The sequence below is a fragment of the Rhododendron vialii genome, chromosome 10a, assembly GCF_030253575.1.
Source record: "Rhododendron vialii isolate Sample 1 chromosome 10a, ASM3025357v1".
In the NCBI taxonomy this organism is placed as follows: Eukaryota; Viridiplantae; Streptophyta; class Magnoliopsida; order Ericales; family Ericaceae; genus Rhododendron; species Rhododendron vialii.
Genome location: NC_080566.1, coordinates 7,531,858 through 7,553,053, shown reverse-complemented (window position 1 = coordinate 7,553,053; position 21,196 = coordinate 7,531,858). Strand labels below are relative to the sequence as shown.

Genomic DNA, 21,196 nt, shown 5'->3' with positions numbered 1-21,196 from the left:
CTTAAATCTAACAAATTCATCCCTTATACCAAAAATTCGATCTGAACCTTTGATATTGTAGTGTTTGACGAGTACTACATCCATGCCAAAATTCAAGTCAATCAAAAAATGAAAGCCTCATGGTCAAATCGAATTTATTATGAAATTAAAATTTCAAATTTGAATTTTCCAAGAATTAGATCACTGAGTTATTAATGCTTGATCTAGATGATTTTTTTTTTACAGAGATACTATATTCTTTATTTAATACATTATGAACGGTTCAGATTAGATTCTAAAGGTGTATGAGATAGTCTCCGTTAATATGGATAGAAAACATAACGACATGGGGTCTATTCGCACATTTTCAAAATTACAGAGGGTTATGTGCACATTTTTTAACAATAGGGGATGAATCCGCATATAGTTCAAATCACAGGAGGTAAAAGTAGACTTTGCCCTTATCCAAAATATCAGTATCAAATTAAAACAATTGAAGTTATAATTAAGTATGACTATCCCCTCTCTATCTCTTTATCAAATTCGTTCATACGTTTGATAATAATAATTTGACCAAAGCACTTACCAATAGTTATTTCAGGGGCAGGTGGTTGGGTTTTGGGTGTATTTATCTCTTTTTTGGTTTTTTGGGCCAGGTTGGCTTCTTGTCATCCATGGGTGGTTATTTTCCCTTCTGGTTCTTAGCGGATGGCATATGATTGTCGGAGTTCTCTTTGCTCTGTTTTGATGCCTCGTGCTATGAATTCTTTTAATTTTTATAATCTGTTTTCAAAGATTAATAAATTTTCTTTGCTGTTAAAAAAAAAAAAAAAGCACTTACCAATAGATTATTGGCCTTATTTAATTGCCGAAACTTACAAACAAAGTTGTAGATCAACATTGAACCGGAGATGGTGCCTGCATTTTGCATTGAAGGAGAGACTTGGAGGCCGGAGGAAAATTCAAATATAGTGTGCTAAATTAGAATCCTTCATTTTTCTTTCATGAATATTTTCATTTACCGTTTCAATATCCTCGGAATTATTAGCTTAAAGCATTTAATAAGTTTCTTGGCATTGGGCCTACCCATTGAGCTAGTACTAGCCGACGCATTGAAGCACGCAGTAAAAGTACATTCAATTTCAAACCCATCAGATATTGGAGGAGCCGTGAATAAGACAATCACGGAGGCATGTGATCTTGGCCGTCCGTTTTGACTTTGGACGATTCAGATTTTAATGAAATTTTTTCAGAAAAGAGTTTTCATTAAAATCCAGATCGTCCAATACACTTTGGATGCGCACGATGGTGCCCCTCAAAACCCTTTTTCATGGAAACATCCGTAGAGAAGATTTTCTTGTTCTATTTATCATCCACTTCGTAAGTATATTCAAGATGTTTTTTTTTTTTTTTCCTTCTCTTTTTTGGGGTAAGTATTCTACAGATGTTTTGTTTAATAGACAGAAGCGATTTATACGGGTAATTAATTAATAGAATTCTATAATACTCCGGAATATATAAGCCACGTTCAGGGTTTTTCTGATCAGTACTTGGATATTGGCTCGTTGCTTCTGTGATGAACTAATGGTTCGGAGTTCGAATTTCTCCACCTGCGTGTGAGTATTCTTCCCTTTGAAAGGTTTTTCCTTTCTTTCTGCTTGTACTCTGTACTTCATATATGATGAAATGATTTGTTCTGTCGATTGATAAAAACATAAAAAAATTAATGGCATCCATCAAATATTTTCCAGTTAGAATCATTAAATAGCTGCTAGTTAACATTAAACCATAACCTCCATGGTATATATACTCCCAGAGAATATAAATTAGGAACACTTATGTTCGAGTCTCGTGTTTGAGCATCAGTACGTACTGTTGTAATCCTGACACTTCCGAACTACGATCGGACGTATTTTTGCTCGGAAATTTACCGTCACAGTAATATCATACTTAATTTTCCGATTGAACTGAGGACTCGAACCAATCTTCCTAACTTGATAACTCCGTTTAGTTTTAAAATTTTTTATTTGGTAACTGTGATTCCATCAAGCGCAAACAAACAGAAACCAAGGCCTAAGCCAGTACAAAAACAATTACATCCTAACTATACAGAGCAAAAATTCGAGGGGGACCCTCCACTTCAGCGCTAGCCAACGATTAACATCATTAATTCTTCTTGATTCCTCGGAGCGACACAAAACAAGCCCATACCTCCTCCTCAATCGAATTGGGAGGGGCTGTAGTGTGGCTGCCACTACAGCCGATCTGATCGACCATCTCAGTATAGACGGCTCGGATTTAATCAAGCTTCTATTAATCCGAGCCGTCGATTGTCTAGATTCCAATCCGAGCCGTTTATTACCGAGATGGATGGTCAGATCGGTCGCACTACACATGTAGTGCAGGGAGTGCACTACAGCACCCCCGGGTGACAAACCCCTAGCATCTCTCATTTGGTTCTAAAAAATAGGAAAGTTACGCTTTCTCTCCAAATCCAGTACATAGAAGCAGAGAGAGAGAGAGAGAGAGTAATGTGCGCCGAAGAAGGACTAGCCTTATGGGAAGATGCCCATGCTATTTCATCAGTAAAGGCAAGCACACTTCTACCTATGTTGTTCATTTCCAGCATGTGACTCCAAACTTGCGATGGGAAGGGACACACAAAGAATAAATGTTCATGGGACTCATTCTGGGCATCACACAAACAACAAATCGTATCATTCTGCAAACCCCAACTACTTGATATATCTTTGGTTGATAAATAGGGTTGCAAACGAGCCGAGTCGAGCCGAGTTTTGCCTTGCTCGAGCTCGGCTCGCCTTAGTTTTCCTCAGCTTGAGCTTGGCTCGGGCTCGAATCGAGCTGAAATATGTGGGCTCGAACTCGGCTCGAACATATATTCCAAAGCTCGAGCTCGGCTCGGCTCGAATGGCTCGTTCGGTACATGTATGGGTATTGGTATATGTAAACTCGAGCTCGGCTCGAATGGCTCGTTTGGTATATGTATGTACTATATATGGCAGCTCGCGAGCTCGGCTCGTTTATGAAATGAGCTGAAAATGTTGGCTCGAGCTTGTTCATTTACTTGATGAACCGAGCTCGAACGAGTCGTTAGCGAGCCGAGTCACGAGCCGCGAGCGAGCGGCTTGGTTCGTTTGCAGTCCTATTGATAAACCCTCCCCCCCAAAAAAAAAAAAGTCATTCAATAAATGCCCAACGTGAAAATATTATGAGAAAACCAGACAATTTTACCCCACATAATGGGAGGGCTAAAATTGAGCCCTTCCTCCATAATGGGAGGGTTAAGAATTTTATCTTTAATTAAGTTGAACACAGTCTTCACTCTTAAGCCTAGAATTTTATCTTTAAGCTGAACATAGTGTTCACTCTTAAGCCTGGTAGAGATTACAACGGTGCTACTGGTACAGATTTAATATCTATACTAGCGCGTACAAACCTCCTTTTGGACCTATTTCAGGTGTCCAAAATATGATCGGAATCGTTCATTTTGTTTAAAATACTTTGTTTATGGTCCTTGTAAAAAATAAGTTCAATCCGGTAACGGAAATGGCGTTTATAAATCGTCCAACTTTGTTCTAGAATTTAGGCATGAATTCTAAAGCAAAGTTGGATGATTTGTAAATGTCCTTACCGATACCGGATTGAGCTTGTTTCTTGCAAGGATCATAAGCAAAGTATTTTAAATAAAATGAGCGGCTTCGATCATTTTTTTGAGACCCAAAACAGGCCCAAAAAGAAGTTTGTATGTGCTGATACAGATTTTTGTATGTATTGTTATCATTTCTGGTAGAGATTAATAGAGGTACGTACAAGGTACTCCCAGATATCTAACGGGAAGAGTACTCACTGGAATAGGGAGAAAGCTGCACAACTCTCTTCGATGAGTTTGAGTAAACCCAGCTAAATATATAAAGCTTTTCTGCAAATTAGGCTTCAACTCAGAAAAGACACTACTACAATAAACCATAAAGATCACAGCTATTAGCCGTGATTGTAAGTTTTTCATCACGCTCCTGCTACTGTGATGGATCTGGGTGTGATTGTAAGTCACTTTCTTTTATCACGGTTATAAACCGTGATTGAAAGAGAGTAACAATCACGGCCAAAAGGCGTGATCGTTTCTCTTTTATCATGGTTATAAGCCGTGATTGTTTCTCTTGAGCGTGATCATTTCTCTTTTCTGAATGTGATTATATGTCACTTTAGATCACGATCTATAACCGTAATTGAGGATAAGCACTACTCAAGACAAACAAATCATCGATCAGTGCATTATTTTGTCAGCACTACTCAAGATAAAGAGAGGGCTGGAGATGAGTGGTAACAGTACTGGAGATGAGTGACACGAATAGCCAGTGGGCACGAATAGCCGGTGGAGATGAGTGGTAACAGAGTCAAAGACTGCCAAAAAAGAAGAAGAGAGGGTTGGAAGCAAGTACAGGGTCAGGATTTTACCCGTGTGATGGCGAACATGTATAATAAAAATATAAAAAGATGGATGTGATTCTATTTTTCCTCTATTCTAATCAGCAAAAATTAATGATTTGGCAAACCTTTCTGTTATTTTCATTTTTCGAACTTACATGTAAACTCCTAGGACTCATACTTCATCGTCGAAAACGGTAGCTTATTACACGTTCTGTACAAGAATGATAGTAGGAGTGTGAATGGTAAATAAGTAGAGTGCGCAAATTAATACCCTTTCGGAAATCACTCAAGATAACTGTAGGATACCAAAATTCCTTTTAAAGTTTTGTTTTATTCAAATGCACTTCTTTTTCAACTAAATTCATGTGAAATAAATTAAAAAATAATCCTTTTAGGTGTAAAGAGTAAAGGTGATTCAAGTTCTTGAAGAACAACCCTTCATTTCGGTTTCTCAGGCCTCAATTTAAAATTCGTACACCGAAAAAAGAATTAAGAATAAGTTAATATATCAAACACACTTTTATAAATTCACGAGAGTAAAATCAAACAAGGAATGCATTATCAAGATTCCTAATAATATGTTACTTTTGTCGATAAAAAAAAATGTATTTCAATAAAATGGGAGTACTAAATTAAATCATATATAGTACTCTCTTTCCAGGATAAGTTTTTTTTTTGAGAACTCAAGTGTCTGTTCTGTTTACGCGCACCTCGTCCAATCTTGGAAGCCGAATCTCATCACCCACTAGTGAGGAGCCCAATTAAGTCGGAGGAAAGTTCAGTATGAGATTGGCCAAACAAAAGTTAACAGTACCTGAGAGATTTCAAACTTGAAACCTTAGAAGGAATCAAGGAAGCAAATTTTTAAGTCTCAAACTTTCACCATTGAGTCAACCTCTTGCGATTGTTTTCAAGTTTAAGTTGATGGACATAGTAAAAAAAATCCAAGAAACCTTCTCTCAGTAGTCAGTACGTATAAGAACCTCCACGAATTCTTTAATCAGACATTGGATTCGATTGGTACATATCCATATCCATAGCCATAGGAAATCATATCTGACCTTTACTTTGAGTTTTTAAAATATTTAAAGAATGTATGTAGTTGGTTGATTTTTTCAGTCAAAGACTGCCAAACAAAAGGGCGGAAATTAAGCAGGTACAGAGTATATACCAGAGCCAGGATTTTACCGTTGTGGTAGCGAACATATATACTAAGAAAAATATAAAAAGATCGATGTAATTTTATTTTTCCTCTATTTTTTTTTGTCAAAACGATAACAGGTGATATTATAGATCAAAAAATCAGTACATCAAGAGAAAACTCAGGTGGAAACGAGAGGAGGAGGATGGGGGTGAAGGGGAAACGAGAGAAAATCTTCGAGATCTAAGATTGGGAGATGGAAAAACCCCACGAGGGGGAGAAATCCCTCCTCTCCCGTCACCCATTGGGGCGTAAAACACTAGGGGAAGGGGAAGGGGAATGAGGGAGTTGGGGGGCGGGGGCGGCTTCTTTAGGGTTAGAGAGGGAGAGAGCAGAGAAAAATATTTTTCCTCTACTCTAATCAGCAAAGACTAGAGGTTTTGCAAACCTTCAGTTATTTTTATTTTTCGAACTTACATATATATAAACTCCTACGACTGGGACTACTTCATGGTCGACAGCGGTAGCTTATTACACGTTCTCTATAAGAATGATGATAATAGGAGTGTGGATGGTAAATAAGTGGAGTGCGCAATTTAATACCCTTTTGGAAATCACTCAAGATAACAGTAGGATACGAAAATTCCTTTTAAAGTTTTCTTTTATTCAAATGCACTTACTTTTTCAACTAAATTCATGTGAAATTAATTAGAAAATAGCCCTTTCAGATGTAAAAAAGAATAGGTAATTCCATTGCATTAAAATTCTGTGACCCTGATTTCTTTTTCTTTTTTTTTATAGGCAAAGAAATATTATTAGAAACTCGATAATGGGTACATCGAAAAAGAAAGGGTAAACATCATTAAAAGGAAAAAACCAATCTAATCATATGCAAAATTACCCAAATTCGGTGACCCTGATTTCTTTCTCGATCTCTCAATTCGAAAAATTTGGGAGATTAAAAATTACCCAAAGCTCTACCCTAACCCCAAATCTAATTTCTGACACATAGTTTTTTTTTTCTTTTGGCATCAGGCTTGGCTCAAGTTATTGAAGAACAATTTAAAATTCGGACATCGAAAAAGAATTAAGAAAAAGTTAATATATCAAACATAGTTTTATAAATTCACATGAATACAATCAAACAAGGATAAGGATAAGGTTTTTTTTGGATAACTCAGGTGTCTGTGCTGCTTACGCGCACCTCGACTAATTTTGAAAGCCAAATCCCACCTCTCACTAATGGAAAGCCCAAAAAAAGAAGAAGAGAGGGCCGGAAGCAAGTACTGAACTAGAATTTTACCCATGTGATGGCGAACATGTATAATAAAAAGATAAAAAGATGGATGTGATTCTATTTTTTCTCTATTCTAATCAGCAAAAATTAATGATTTGGCAAACCTTTCAGTTATTTTCATTTTTTGAACTTACATGTAAACTCCTAGGACTCGTACTTTATCGTCGAAAATGGTAGCTTATTACACGTTCTGTATAAGAATGATAGTGGGAGTGTGAATGGTAAATAAGTGGAGTGCGCAAATTAATACCCTTTCGGAAATCACTCAAGATAACTGTAGGATACCAAAATTCCTTTTAAAGTTTTGTTTTATTCAAATGCACTTCTTTTTCAACTAAATTCATGTGAAATTAATTAGAAAATAATCCTTTCAGGTGTAAAGAGTAAAGGTGATTCAAGTTCTTGAAGAGCAACCCTTCATTTCGGTTTCTCAGGCCTCAATTTAAAATTCGAACACCGAAAAAAGAATTAAGAATAAGTTAATATATCAAACACGATTTTATAAATTCACGTGAGTAAAATCAAACAAGGAATGCATTATCAAGATTCCTAATAATATGTTACTTTTGTCGATAAAAAAGAATGTATTTCAATAAAATGGGAGTACTAAAATCATATATAGTACTTTCTTTTCAGGATAAGGTTTTTTTTGAGAACTCAGGTGTTTGTGCTGTTTACATGCATCTCGACTAATCTTGGAAGCCGAATCCCATCACCCACTAGTGAGGAGCCCAATTAAGTCGGAGGAAAGTTTCAGTATGAGATTGGCCCAACAAGAGTTGACAGTACCTAAGAGATTTCAAACCTGAGACCTTAGAAGGAATCAACGAAGCAAACTTTTAAGTCTTAAACCTTCACCATTGCGTCAACCCTTTGCGATTGTTTTCAAGTTTAAGTTGACGGACATTGTAAAAAAAATCCAAGAAACCTTCTCTCAGTACGTATATATAAGAACTTCCAAGAATTCTTTAATCAGACATTGGATTCGATTGGTACAAATCCATATCCATAGGAAATCATATCTGACCTTTACTTTGAGTTTTTAAAATATTTAAAGAATGTATGTAGTTGGTTGATTTTTTCAGTAAAAGACTGCCAAAAAAGGGCGGAAATTAAGCAGGTACAGAGTATATACCAGAGCCAGGATTTTATCGTTGTGGTAGCGAACATATATACTAAAAAAAATATTAAAAGATGGATGCAATTCTATTTTTTCTCTATTTTTTTTTTGGCCAAAACGATAACAGGTGATATTATAGATCAAAAAATCAGTACATCAAGAGAAAACTCCATTCCTAAACAAGGGAATCAAGAAATCAAATAGAAGAGGACTCAGTCCAAAGACCACACCCAACTACTAAACCCATTGCTCCAAACAGACGGAGCACTGCAGAAAACATCCAAAAACACCAACACTGGAGATACCAAAGAAGAAAACTAGAATAAAAGAAGAAGAGAAAAACTGGTAATAGAACCAGAGCAGATTTCATCCACCTACCTAGATCTCCCACTCCGGTGGGGGGAGAACGCCTTCGGAGACCACGATTTGCAAGGCACTGCCTCCAAAAGCCGTCGAACTATACCGAGGAAGAGGCGGAGGAGGGATGGCAGATGGTGGTTTGGAGAGGAGGAGGATGGGGGTGAAGGGGGAACGAGAGAAAATCTCCGAGATCTAAGATTGGGAGATGGAAAAACCCCACGAGGGGGAGAAATCCCTCTTCTCCCGTCACCCATTGGGGCGTAAAACACTGAGGGAAGGGGAATGAGGGAGTTGGGGGGCGGCGGCGGCTTCTTTAGGGTTAGAGAGGGAGAGAGCAGAGAAAAATATTTTTCCTCCACTCTAATCAGCAAAGAATAGAGGTTTTGCAAACCTTCAGTTATTTTTATTTTTCGAACTTACATATATATAAACTCCTACGACTGGGACTACTTCATGGTTGAAAGCGGTAGCTTATTACACGTTCTCTATAAGAATGATGATAATAGGAGTGTGGATGGTAAATAAATGGAGTGCGCAAATTAATACCCTTTTGGAAATCACTCAAAATAACTGTAGGATACCAAAATTCCTTTTAAAAGTTTTCTTTTATTCAAATGCACTTACTTTTTCAACTAAATTCATGTGAAATTAATTAGAAAATAACCCTTTCAGATGTAAAAAGAATAGGTGATTCCATTGCATTAAAATTCTGTGACCCTGATTTCTTTCTCGATCTCTCAATTCGAAAAATTTGGGAGATTAAAAATTACCAAAAGCTCTACCCTAACCCCAAATCTAATTTCTGAAACATAGTTTTTTTTTTCCTTTGGCATCAAGCTTGGCTCAAGTTCTTGAAGAACAATTTAAAATTCGGACACCGAAAAAGAATTAAGAAAAAGTTAATATATCAAACATAGTTTTATAAATTCACATGAATAAAGTCAAACAAGGAATGCATTTCGATAAAATGGGAGTACTAAAATCATATATATTACTCTCTTTTCAGGATAAGGTTTTTTTTGGATAACTCAAGTGTCTGTGCTGCTTACGCGCACCTCGACTAATTTTGAAAGCCAAATCCCACCTCTCACTAATGGAAAGCCCAATTAAAATCGAATTAAAATTCAAATTCCTAAGTTTTAAACTTTTACCACCGAGCCAACCCGATGCGTTAGTTTTCAAGTTGATGGACATTGTGAAACAAAATCCTAGAAACCTTCTCTCAGTACGTGTAAGAACCTCCAATAATTCTTTAATCAGATATTGGATTCGATTGGTACATATCCATAAGAAATCATACCTGACCTTTATGAGTTATTAAATGTTCGGTTGATTTTTTCAACATCAGGTACACTAGAAAATCTCAATAACTACAGATAACTGTTGAGATTGGACTCTTTTATTACATGGTACACCAACCTAGCTCCTAAGGCAAGTCTATAAAAAAGAGGATTATTCTTTGGTTTCGGTATACCGTCATGTGCATTTATGACACTTTTTCTTACCACTGCACACTGTGGATTCAAACAATTCGTCCTGAGCCATAGAAAAATGTGTGGTAGAAAAGAGTATTGGGGCAACACATAGCTGTGCCCTAGAACCGTTGAATAATAATTATTTTTTATCGGCAAAAGAGATTTTATTAATCAAAGAACCGAAGTTACGAAGATTAAACAGAAACGTGAAAATGGCATCACAACCCGCAACCTACATCTCAACTATGTTGGCACTTAAGCCAAAGGCAATCATATGCCATCCGCTATCAAAAGAAAAAAGGAAGTTGGCAAGAAACCAACCAAAACATGAAGACTGACAAAACGAACCGAAAGCCACAAAAGGACCCCTAAAACACATGCAGAGGGTAAAACAGCTGAAAACTAAAACTAAAGCATTGCTGAATCCAGATGAATATGGAGAAATACTGCTCCAACTAGGACTCATCATCAAACAGAAGAGAATGAGCATTGTTTGCTGGCACCGTCGAATAATTATTCCAGAGAAAGGAAAACAAAAATAAAAGTCACATTCACATCCCACCAGCATATATCAAGTCATAATTCACACTGTAAAAAATATCCAAGAAACCTTCTCTCAGTACGTGTAAGAACCTCCAAGAATTCTTTAATCAGACATTGGATTCGATTGGTACAAATCCATAGCCATAGGAAATCATACCTGACCTTTACTTTGAGTTTTTAAAATATTTAAAGAATGTATGTAGGTAGGTTGATTTTTTCAACATCAGGTAAGCTAGAATATCTCACAAACTAAATATCACTATTGGGATTGGACTTTTTTATTACATGGTACACCAACCTAGTAGTCCTGAGGTAAGTCTACATAAAGAGGATTATTATGTGGTCTCAAGATACCGCCATATGATGCTCTAACACTCTTAATTTCTTTCTTGCCACACATATTCTAATGGAGTACAAATAATTCGTCCAGAACCACACAAAAATGCATGTTCTGTGGTCTCGGGATACCGCCCATATGGTGCTCTAACACTCTTAATTTCTTTCTTGCCACACATATTCATATGGAGTACAAACAATTCGTCCTGAGCCACCCAGCGATACCACGTAGCGGTACCCTAGAACCGCCGAATAATTATTCTAGAGAAAGAGGTATCACTCTCTATGATTTTGACTCTTGTGATCAGATGTACATCATGCTTAGAAAAAGGAAAACAAAAATAAGTCTTCACATCCCACCGGCATATATCAAGTCATATTTTTTTTTCTTAAAGATTGTATACATCAACAAGACTTAAAGGGGTCATGGGTCGGGATATTAATAGGTTAGTCCATATAGAGTTTCAGAGGTTATTCACAGCCTTAAAATTTCAAACTCCCACGACGGGACTCAAATCCTAACCTCCCACATGAGAAGGACCAGAAGATACCAATACGCTAGAGCCAATTGGCCTATCAAGTCATATTTCGACCAAGCACTTAAAAGAAGGAAAATAAAAGTTATGATGATCGAAAATATCAGTATCAAATTAGAACAATTGAAGTTATAATTATGGCTAGCCTTTCTTTTTCTTTTTCTTTTTTATCACAATTCGTTCACACGTTCGATACTAATAATAATTTGACCAAGCACTTACCGTTGAAGCGTTATTAATTGTTAAAACTTACGAACAAAGATGTATATCATTAACATTGAAGCGGAGATGGTGCCATATTGCATTGAAGTAGACTAGCTTGGAGGAGGAATTATTCAAATAGGGTATATATGTTGAATTTGAACCCTTCATTTTTTTTTTTCCGTTGACACTTTCATAGATAGTTTTCATGTACCATTTTGACCCTCGGAATTATTAGAAGAGAGCATTTAAGTTCCTTGGCATTGGGCCTACCCATTGAGCTACTGGCTGATGCATTGAAGCACACAATAGAAGGACATTTTTTTGATTGAACTAGATCATCCCAACATTATTAAACATTAAACAAACTCAACAAAAGTAAACACAGTACAATAAGAGGGGACACTATGCTTAGCCAATAACCTTGCCTACAAATAAGGTTGAATACCCCAAGCGTAGGGCAATGTCGTCGTCAGCATAATAACCGGTAAGACCGAGATCGTACCCACAGGAAATCGAATACAGCTAATTCAGATTATAGGCTATATGTGAGGTTAGTGGCGTTTAGATGACCGTCGGTTTTGCTTTGAAAGTAAAAATACTAAGGAAAAATATTAGAAGTGTGTTTTATGAACTAAAAGAAGCAAGTCTAGGGATCGTCTTTCCCTTGACAAAGGCTGTTACTGGATCTTGATTATAACTCAAACGAGAGTCACGACCCGTGCTCATGCTCGGAAGATTTAGCTTGAATGACTACGTTTATCGAAAGATGTGATTTATCGGAACTGAACCAACTTATTTTTGCTAATGAATCTAACATGTAGGAGGCCACGAGCCCTCAGTTTGTCGCTTGCCAAGACCGCTTGGCTAAACGATATATCAATGAATTAACACCCCTCGTTTAGACCAAAAATGGCTAAGTTAATCCAATTCCGAAAATCATGATTTTAAACCCGAGGGTTTGAGAACCAAATAACAACCTAAGTCTTTGGGAAAGATTAACCCAAGACTTAGACAATCAACTACTCAACCATACTTAAAGAACAAAACATGCTAGAAAAATGAGCCATAAGATTTAACTGATAAAAACGAAAACAAATTTGATATTAATGAAGATCTAAAGAGTGGCTACAACTTTAATACTTGGGAATTTAACATACAATTACTACTTACTTGAGTTGTTGAGGAATTAATTAAAGACAAAAGCTTGAAGAAAATAGCTATGGAGTTCTAGAAGAGAAAAAGACTAGAAAGATAGGCTAAAGGTAGGTAGTTGTAAAGGAGAGAGAGAGAGAGAGAGAGAGAGAGAGAGAGAGAGAGAGAGAGAGAGAGTCTCTTTCTCATCCAAAATATCCTGAAAACACCTAAAAGTAGAAACTTGCTTTTTATAGAAAGTTAAAATCTGTCAAAAAGTAAATCAGTCAGCCTTTCATATCGATACAAGAACGTCTGTATCGATACCGAGCAATTTTGGTTGCCTTCCTTTTCTCCCCGTAGTGAACTGGTATCGATACGCAGGGTTTTGGTATCGATACGCTGAAGCTTTGAAGAAAACCCTGCTTCTCTATTTGTTTTATGGTATCGATACAATAATTCTTGTATCGATACTAAGCTCGTTACTGGGCAGATCAAGTCCTTCGGGGCCCATCTTGATGTCCAACGGCTCTGAGCACTCTCCCGCCCTTCGGTTCTTTGTTCCGAAACTCGGAGGTTGTGTTCCTTATGGCCTCAGCCACTCGGATACCCTCAAGGGTTGTTGATTGCATCAAAACACACCTTTTTATTGCGTATTACCTGAAACACTTAAAGAAATACCTTACATGCAATATCACTATAAATGACGAATTAACGTAAGTTAAAACAACATAAAATGGACTAGTCGCACCAAATATCTACAATATTGAGTGCTCATCACATTACCGGTTCCAAAATACAGAAACTAACAAAATAAAATAAAATACAACAAAACAAAACAAAAAAACAAAAGCCGCCCGGAACCACAATGCCGGAGCCGGATCCATCGAACACGCTCATGAAGAGGGGTTGGAGAGGCCGCAGTTGAGAGGCCAGGTATGAACACAGAGCAAACCCTCCTGGATGACCCGGTGCACCAATTCGATCGATCTCGTCCTAGCGCAGATTAGAGGCAGAAGCCACCGTGGCATAAGCCACCGTCTTCGTCACCGGTAAACTGATTCCAAGAGGTAAGGTCCAAAAGCCCAAACCTGGCTCCAGAGTCTAAAAGAGTAGGAGATCTCAATTTTCAAAGGAGAGAGTTTCAACCACCTCACAACCTTGGGCCCAGCGAAAAGAGAGAAGGAGATGAGAGAGGCTAAAAATGGGGAATTGAGAGGAGAGGGGGAAGGAAGAGGGTGGATGAGGGGGCTGGAGGAGGGGGGAGGCGGGGAATTGGGGGGCGGAGGGGGTGGGGAGGAACCCACCCCATACTCTCTCTATCTACACTGCTTTCTATCTACGCCAGATTTTTCAATAGAAGGTCGACATTGAAACCCATCAGATACCAACCTTGGTTCTATTTGAAATTCTTGATTTTTTGAATTAATCAGTGAAAGAAAAACATAAGCAATGTGAAAAAAGAAAAGAAAAATCAGCTTTCCAAAATCATTTTCCGCCCTAAACTGCACTCCACAAATGTATGAGAATTATTATTTTTGTACAAATACATGTCTTCATAAATCATTAACGATTTAACAAATCTTCAATTGCTGATAAAAATGCAAACAAAAGGAAGCTACTTACATGATCTAGTTTTTTGGCCAATTAAAAACTATCTAAAAGATGTTTGTTTATAGTACGTATTTCCCTTCTTCTTTCTCTAAAGAGAGTCGCCACAAATCTAAGATCCCAAAGATTGTGTTTTAACTTCGGTCACGTTCAGTTGCAGGGAAAAAGAAAGGAAAATATGGAAATGCTTAATTTCCCTACATTTTGTGCGACCCAAATCTTTAACTTTTCCACCATGATTAGCTTCTCATCGAAACTTATCTAGCAAAAAACGTAAGAGTTTTACACAAATCTTGTTTCTACACTAGTTTTATTATTATATAACTAAGCATAATACTTTTCAGTTTTCTCTTCATTTTCCAAATATCAAATGAACGCACAAAGGAAAAACTCTTTGAGGAAAAATTCAAATTTACTGCACTATGAATCCGGACCATTTATTTACTTTCATGGACACTTTTATGATTCGAATGCCATGAATCATATCATTTTTTGAAATTCTTTTCATTTTCATTTATGCCACTTCACTATAATTTTCTTGGAATAGTGTTCCTGCACCAATCTCTTGATGACTGAACGAAGCCCAGAAGCTTTTACATTAGTGGGTCTCAAGACCCACATAATGGAACCCTTGTTTTTTTTCAGTAGGCCCAGAGTACAGTGGACTAGGCCCTACCACTTCTCTTATGGGTCGGCCCTTGCCTTCTTTTCTTGTCCACAAAGTCATGGCAGTGTCAAAGTTTTCAAGTTCTCTCTCATAGGAGCACTGAAGAGTAGGAGAAACCAGGGGTGGAGGGTGGAGCTATGTTGGGGACCAGAGGGGCCCTTCGGCCCCAGTTTTTCGAGCGTCCGAGTTTTAAAATTTTTATTTTGTATGTACCAGGTTTGGAAGTCGTATTTCAATAAGTTATTAAACGAGAAACATAAAGGAGGCTTTGGTGGGGAGGAAATGTATGTACCTGGTGAGAACATAGAATATGAGTTTTATCGGAGAATACAAAAGTTCGAAGTGGTTAAAGCGTTGAAAAGGATGAAACCAGGTAAGGCCTTAGGACCGGATGATATCCCTATTGAAGTGTGAAAAAGTCTAGGTGACTTGGGGGTGACTTGGTTGACGAAATTATTCAACAAGATTATTATGACTTGGAAGATACCTGACAAATGGAAAAGAAGCACATTAGTACCTATCTATAAGAATAAATGGGATATTCAAAGCTGCAACAACTATAAAGGTATTAAATTGATGAGTCATACGATGAAGTTATGGGAAATAGTTATTGAGTATCGCTTGAGGATGATGACTACGGTGTCAGAAAAATAGTTTGGGTTCATGCTAGGAAGATCAACCATGAAGCTATCTACCTATTAAGGAGATTGGTAGAAAAACATAGAGCAAAGAAGAAGGATCTCCATATGGTTTTCATAGACTTAGAAAAGACTTATGATAGAGTGCCTAGGGACATCATATGGTGGGTCCTAGAGAGAAAAGAAGTGACCAAAGGGTATATCGAGATGATTCGAGACATGTATGAAGGTGCCGTCACTACCATTAGATCACTAGTAGGGGAAACAAGTGAATTTTCAATCACTGTAGGATTGCATCAAGGGTCAGCCCTGAGGCCATACCTCTTTGCCTTAGTTATGGATGAATTGACTAGACAATTTCAAGAGGATATTCCATGGTGTATGATGTTTGCAGATGACATTGTCCTTGTAGATGAAACCGCTAAAGGTGTTAATACGAAATTAGAAATTTAGAGGAAAGCATTAGAGTCAAAGGGTTTTCAAGTTTAGTTGTATCAGTAGTGCGCATGAAGAAAGAATGATAATTCAAGACTAGAAGATACCAAAGAGTGATCATTTTAGGTATTTAGGCTCAATTATTAGTAGAGATGGAGAGATTGCTGATGATGTGACCCATAGGATCCAAGTGCGGTAGCTCAAGTGGAGAAGCGCTATTAGTGTACTATGTAACAAAAGGGTACCCACAAAATTGAAGGAAAAATTCTATAGAACTGCCATAAGATCAGCGATGCTTTATAGGACAAAATATTGGTCTATTAAGAAACAACATGTGAGCAAGTTGAGTGTAGCGGAAATGAAAATGTTGAGGTGATGTGCGGTAAGACTAGATGAGACAAGATTGGAAATGAAACAGTTCGTGAGATGGTAGGTGTAGCACCTATAGAGGAGAAATTGAGAAAAAATAGACTAAGGTAATTTGAGCATATCTACCGTAGACCAGAAGATACGGTAGTTAAGAGAGCGGATAGGATAGCTCTAGGTAGCAATGTTACGGGGAGGGGTAGACCTAAATTGATATTAGTTGCTGCAGTGCGCAAAAATATGAGTATAATGGGTCTGTGTGAACAAGTGACTATTGACAAAGCTCAATGGAGGAAATGGATTCATGTAGCCGACCTCAAGTGATTGTGACGTAAGGCTCAGTTTGGTTTGGTTTATATACCAAGTTTTGAATATTTTGGTTCGAATTGATAAAAAATCTGTTGTTTTACATTCTTATTTTTCAATTTTTTTCATAAATAAAAAACAAGCATTGGATATTTGAAGTAGCCTAAAGAATTATTTCAATGTACAAATGTAATGAATTGAAAAGTAAAAACTCATATAACAAAGGATGAGAGGTATCTACAAGATTCCAAAATAATATTCATCTTTTTTCAAACACATCCAAGGGTCCAAAAAATGTCCCTCTCACAAACTATCTTTTGAATGACAGTTTGGTAAATAAATGAGATTTTTAATGGCAAATATCAGGACTGTGTTTCCTTTTTCTTGCCAGTACAAACAGGCCCTTAGATAGGAGAAACAAAGGGTGGGATTGGTGGCTGGGCGTTGCACGCGCTCGAGAGAGAGCACTGGGTTCCTCATCGGAGAATGGTTCAGCGATGAAGGCCAACATCGGAGATGGAGGTCCTGAGACAGAGGGGTTGTGTCGTGAACAAAGTACTACCAGATTTTAGAGATATATATATATGAATTTTGAATCCAAAATTCGGGGCTTTTGAATTCAGGAGTGAGAGAAATTATTGCAATTGACCTCTGCAGGTAATCGAATTCTTGATATCCAACTCGTCTGATCTTCGCGACTGATGATAAGTGCCAAAATGTACATATTTTGGCCCTCCTATATACATTTATTAGTCTTTTATATTTGTTAACTAATTTTTATTATGTGTTTTTATGTTTATAGGTTGCTCAAGCTCGTTGTCCGAGACTTTGAATAAAAAGAAGATTTTAAAAAAGTTTAGAGTTATATGCGAAATGATTCAAAATTAAATGGATCATATATTATTTCATAAAGTCCAAAGGGCCATTGTGTGATTAGAGCCACTGATCCCTATATAAACAATTGACCTACTGGCTTCAGAGGGCGCCATGCGAGAAAAAGAATAAAAGGCTGCTGCCGAAGGGAAAAAGTTACGTACGGGGGCTGCGGCACATATGGTTTTAGTGTTTTCTTTTCTCTTTAAGTTTTTGAGGGTTCATTCAATTACTTGTATTCCGGTAACTTGTTTTACTTTTTGTTCTTTAAAAAGTTATTCGTGGATTCCTGTTTAACTTAGATCTTTTATTTATTTATTTTATCTCGCGCGTTTAGAAGCATGTTTCATTCTAGGGTTTCTTCTGTTTCTTGTGCAATGATTAGTGAGTAGTCGTCGGGGTAGGGTAGCGGGGTGATTAGCATACCGTGGCCGGATTGGATCAATGGGTTTTGCTCCTTTTTTGAAATAAAGAATGTTTAAAAAAATAATTTTAGATTGGTAAAATACTTCCCGTAGACGAATCTGGGCATTGTCGAAACTCATGTGAACGGAGGAATGGGGGTCCAAAACTCATTCTCCATTGTGCATGGGTAAACGGCGACCATAAGGGTTTGCATCTTTCTGGATATCTTTTTCAGCCTAAAATCAAACGTTTTAAAGAATACCGATTGAAGCAGATGAGTCTGGGCCGATTGCGAGTGCTATGAACTCTACGATCGTACCTTCTTTTTAATTATTTGAAAAGGATAAATATTTTCCAAGCTTTTAGTTAATTTCATCCAATTGATAAGGGGTCGCTACTTAAGAGCCCATTTAAATTATAACAATCCGAATTTTTAGTTAGCACACATCACCGTCTTTGTGGATTTGACTTCGGACTTACCGGATATTGTGTTATATCGGTCTCCGCCCTACGCTTGGGGCAACCCATTAATTTAGGACTAGGAAATCGGTCAAGCAACTGACCTCAGCAGGTAATCAGATTCTTAATTTCCAACCCATCTAATCTTCGATTTTCTTCCGTGTGTATGATTTCGCACCCATCAACTTGCTTATGAATGTATTTTGTATGCTCTTCAGGTGTATTTTGTGTATTTTGCGAGTGCTATGAACCCTACGATCGTACCTTCTTTTTAATTATTTGAAAAGGATAAATATTTTCCAAGCTTTTAGTTAATTTCATCCAATTGATAAGGGGTCGCTACTTAAGAGACCATTTAAATTATAACAATCCAAATTTTTAGTTAGCACACATCACCGTCTTTGTGGATTTGACTTCGGACTTACCGAATATTGTGTTATATCGGTCTCCGCCCTACGCTTGGGGCAACCCATTAATTTAGGACTAGGAAATCGGTCAAGCAACTGACCTCAGCAGGTAATCAGATTCTTGATTTCCAACCCATCTAATCTTCGATTTTCTTCCGTGTGTATGATTTCGCACCCATCAACTTGCTTATGAATGTATTTTGTATGCTCTTCAGGTGTATTTTGTGTATCATAACGGAAGACTAGTAGGTATTTTCTTTCCTCTTTTATTTTTTTATTTTGCTGCACAATCGATTTAAATTCTACATCAATTTTTGCTTGAGTAAAAAATTTTGTTGTTTGGCGAAACATAGCTTAGTTGAGAGCCTTCCTAACATAGCTACCCACAAAAATAAAAGACCCAATCTGTTTTTCCATTAGTTTACTTTTGGGCAAACTATGTAGATTGCTTGATCGATGTGAAAGAAAATCGCCGGCGCGGAGCCACCGATTGCAGCAAACACCTCTTTTTCAGTCGTATTCTTCTCCCAAAACTTCAATTATTCTTGGCTTGGGTTTATTGGTATTTTCACTTTTCCATGTAGAGGGCAACTTCAATTGTGTTTTTTAATCCAAAGGTCCCGTTCGATCAAAGAATTTTAAAAGGCATCCCGTTCGATGCACATTTTGATTCCTTAATGGGTTTTTTTCCATAAAAACTCAGCCTTATTTCTTATCCTAGAGCACAGTTAGTTGATTTCGGTAAAGCTTGGAGCAAATTAGGTTACCTTTTGAAGGGGGTAAAGAATGATGGTGGTATTGAACAAGTTAAGGCATGGTGCCTTCAAGCACTGGCATAGTCATTGGATTGGAAGATTGCTACCTATTTGAGTTCTTTCCGTGTTTTCTTTACCCGGGTGTTCTTACATTAGTCAGATTATTAGATGATGAGAGCATTGCGGGTATACTTATTTTGATATAATAATTATACGTTCAGATAAAAGATATGTCTTTTAAACGGCCTCCCCCGGGGTAAAAATAACTCCACCATTGGGAGAAACAACAAGAGAGAGCAATGGAAGCTTCAAACATAGAGAAATCGATAGCACACGAAATCGGAGGGTTCCAAAATGACACCCTTTGCTTCGGGCTCCACAGCGTCAAGGGCGAGATCACTGGATCCCACCCCCTTCAATTTGCCAATCGTTTGTACTCTCTCTCTCTCTCCCCCTCTCTAAATATACATGTGTACATGTATGTATGTATGTGTGTGGTGTGAAGAAGATGGACCTCGATCGCCAAATGCTTTCTAGGTACGAACCCGACTCTGGGATTGGGCCGAACCCGTTCTGGATTAATTCTGCCAAAGCAGACTGAGATCAGACCCCCAAGACAGACGAGATGGGCCAAACGATAGTGGGACATACCGACGACCCACCTTGTGGAATGGCCCAGGTGGAAGCCTAAGGCACGTTCTAAGATGGGTCGGTCTAGACCGGCGTCGTACGCCTGACCCAGGGTAGACCCGAGGATCAGTTGGAATATATTTAAGGAGTGCACGTGAAGGCCATGTGCCCATCGGGCGTCACAGTGACGTCACTAACCGAGTCGGTTACGCTTGATGTCAGGCACGTGATGTGCACATGCACTTGTAGAGACCTGGAGAAGGTACGCCGTTCATAATAGTACTTCTTCTCCTCCCTTCACATGCTAACTTAATCATCAGAGTGTCACTTGGCTTGCTTAATTACAACCCGGCAGTGCTAACTGATTGTTTCTCTTGCATAGTGATGTGAAGAAGAAGGAGAGAACGGTCAAATCTACTAGGAGACCCATTTTTTTTTTTTTGATAACGCATAACTCAAACCACCACCCCACATCATTCTTTAATTCATAAGTTTTGTATAAAAATCATACTAACATTTGTATGAGATTCATAACACCAATTTTGAATTAAAAGCATTTATATCGTAAGCGTCGTTTGACTCGTCTTGATATTATGATTTTAAGCAAATTTGTGAATTTAAAGTGATTGAACAAATCGATTTCATTGACAACAAAAAAAAAAAAAAAAAACAAAGCAATTGAACAAGGTTGCGAAACCGCAAAAGAGAGCGTATTGTACTATTTTCCATCTATTTTCTCCTTTTTCGACATGCTTTTTCGGGACCTCCCATCTGGAGTGTGCTACTGCTTGACCGATTTCTAGACCTAAAATAATGGGTTGCCCCAAGCGTAGGGCTGAGATCGATGTAGCACAATATCCGGTAAGACTGAAGTCGAATCCACTAAGGAAGGTGAAGTGTGTGTTGTGAAACCTCGGGTTGTAGTATTAAAATTATCTCTTAGGTAGCCACCCATTATCGTCTTATGCGAAGATTAATTAAAACCTAGAAATTGATTGTACTTTTCAAATAATTAAAGGAGGTACAGTCGTAGGGTTCATAGCACTCGCAACCAGTCCAGATTAACCTGCTCC

General features: G+C 37.7%; 2 protein-coding genes and 1 pseudogene across 8 annotated transcripts in view; all 3 read left to right on the top strand.

Moving 5' to 3' along the window:
* Positions 1–21,196, top strand: part of LOC131304607 (transcription factor CYCLOIDEA-like) — a 67,390-nt gene that overhangs the window by 3,518 nt on the left and 42,676 nt on the right. The window lies entirely within an intron of this gene.
* The window catches only part of LOC131304610 (transcription factor CYCLOIDEA-like), a 76,968-nt gene that overhangs the window by 26,393 nt on the left and 29,379 nt on the right, over positions 1–21,196 (top strand). The window lies entirely within an intron of this gene.
* On the top strand, positions 10,199–20,094 carry LOC131302828 (uncharacterized; annotated as a pseudogene).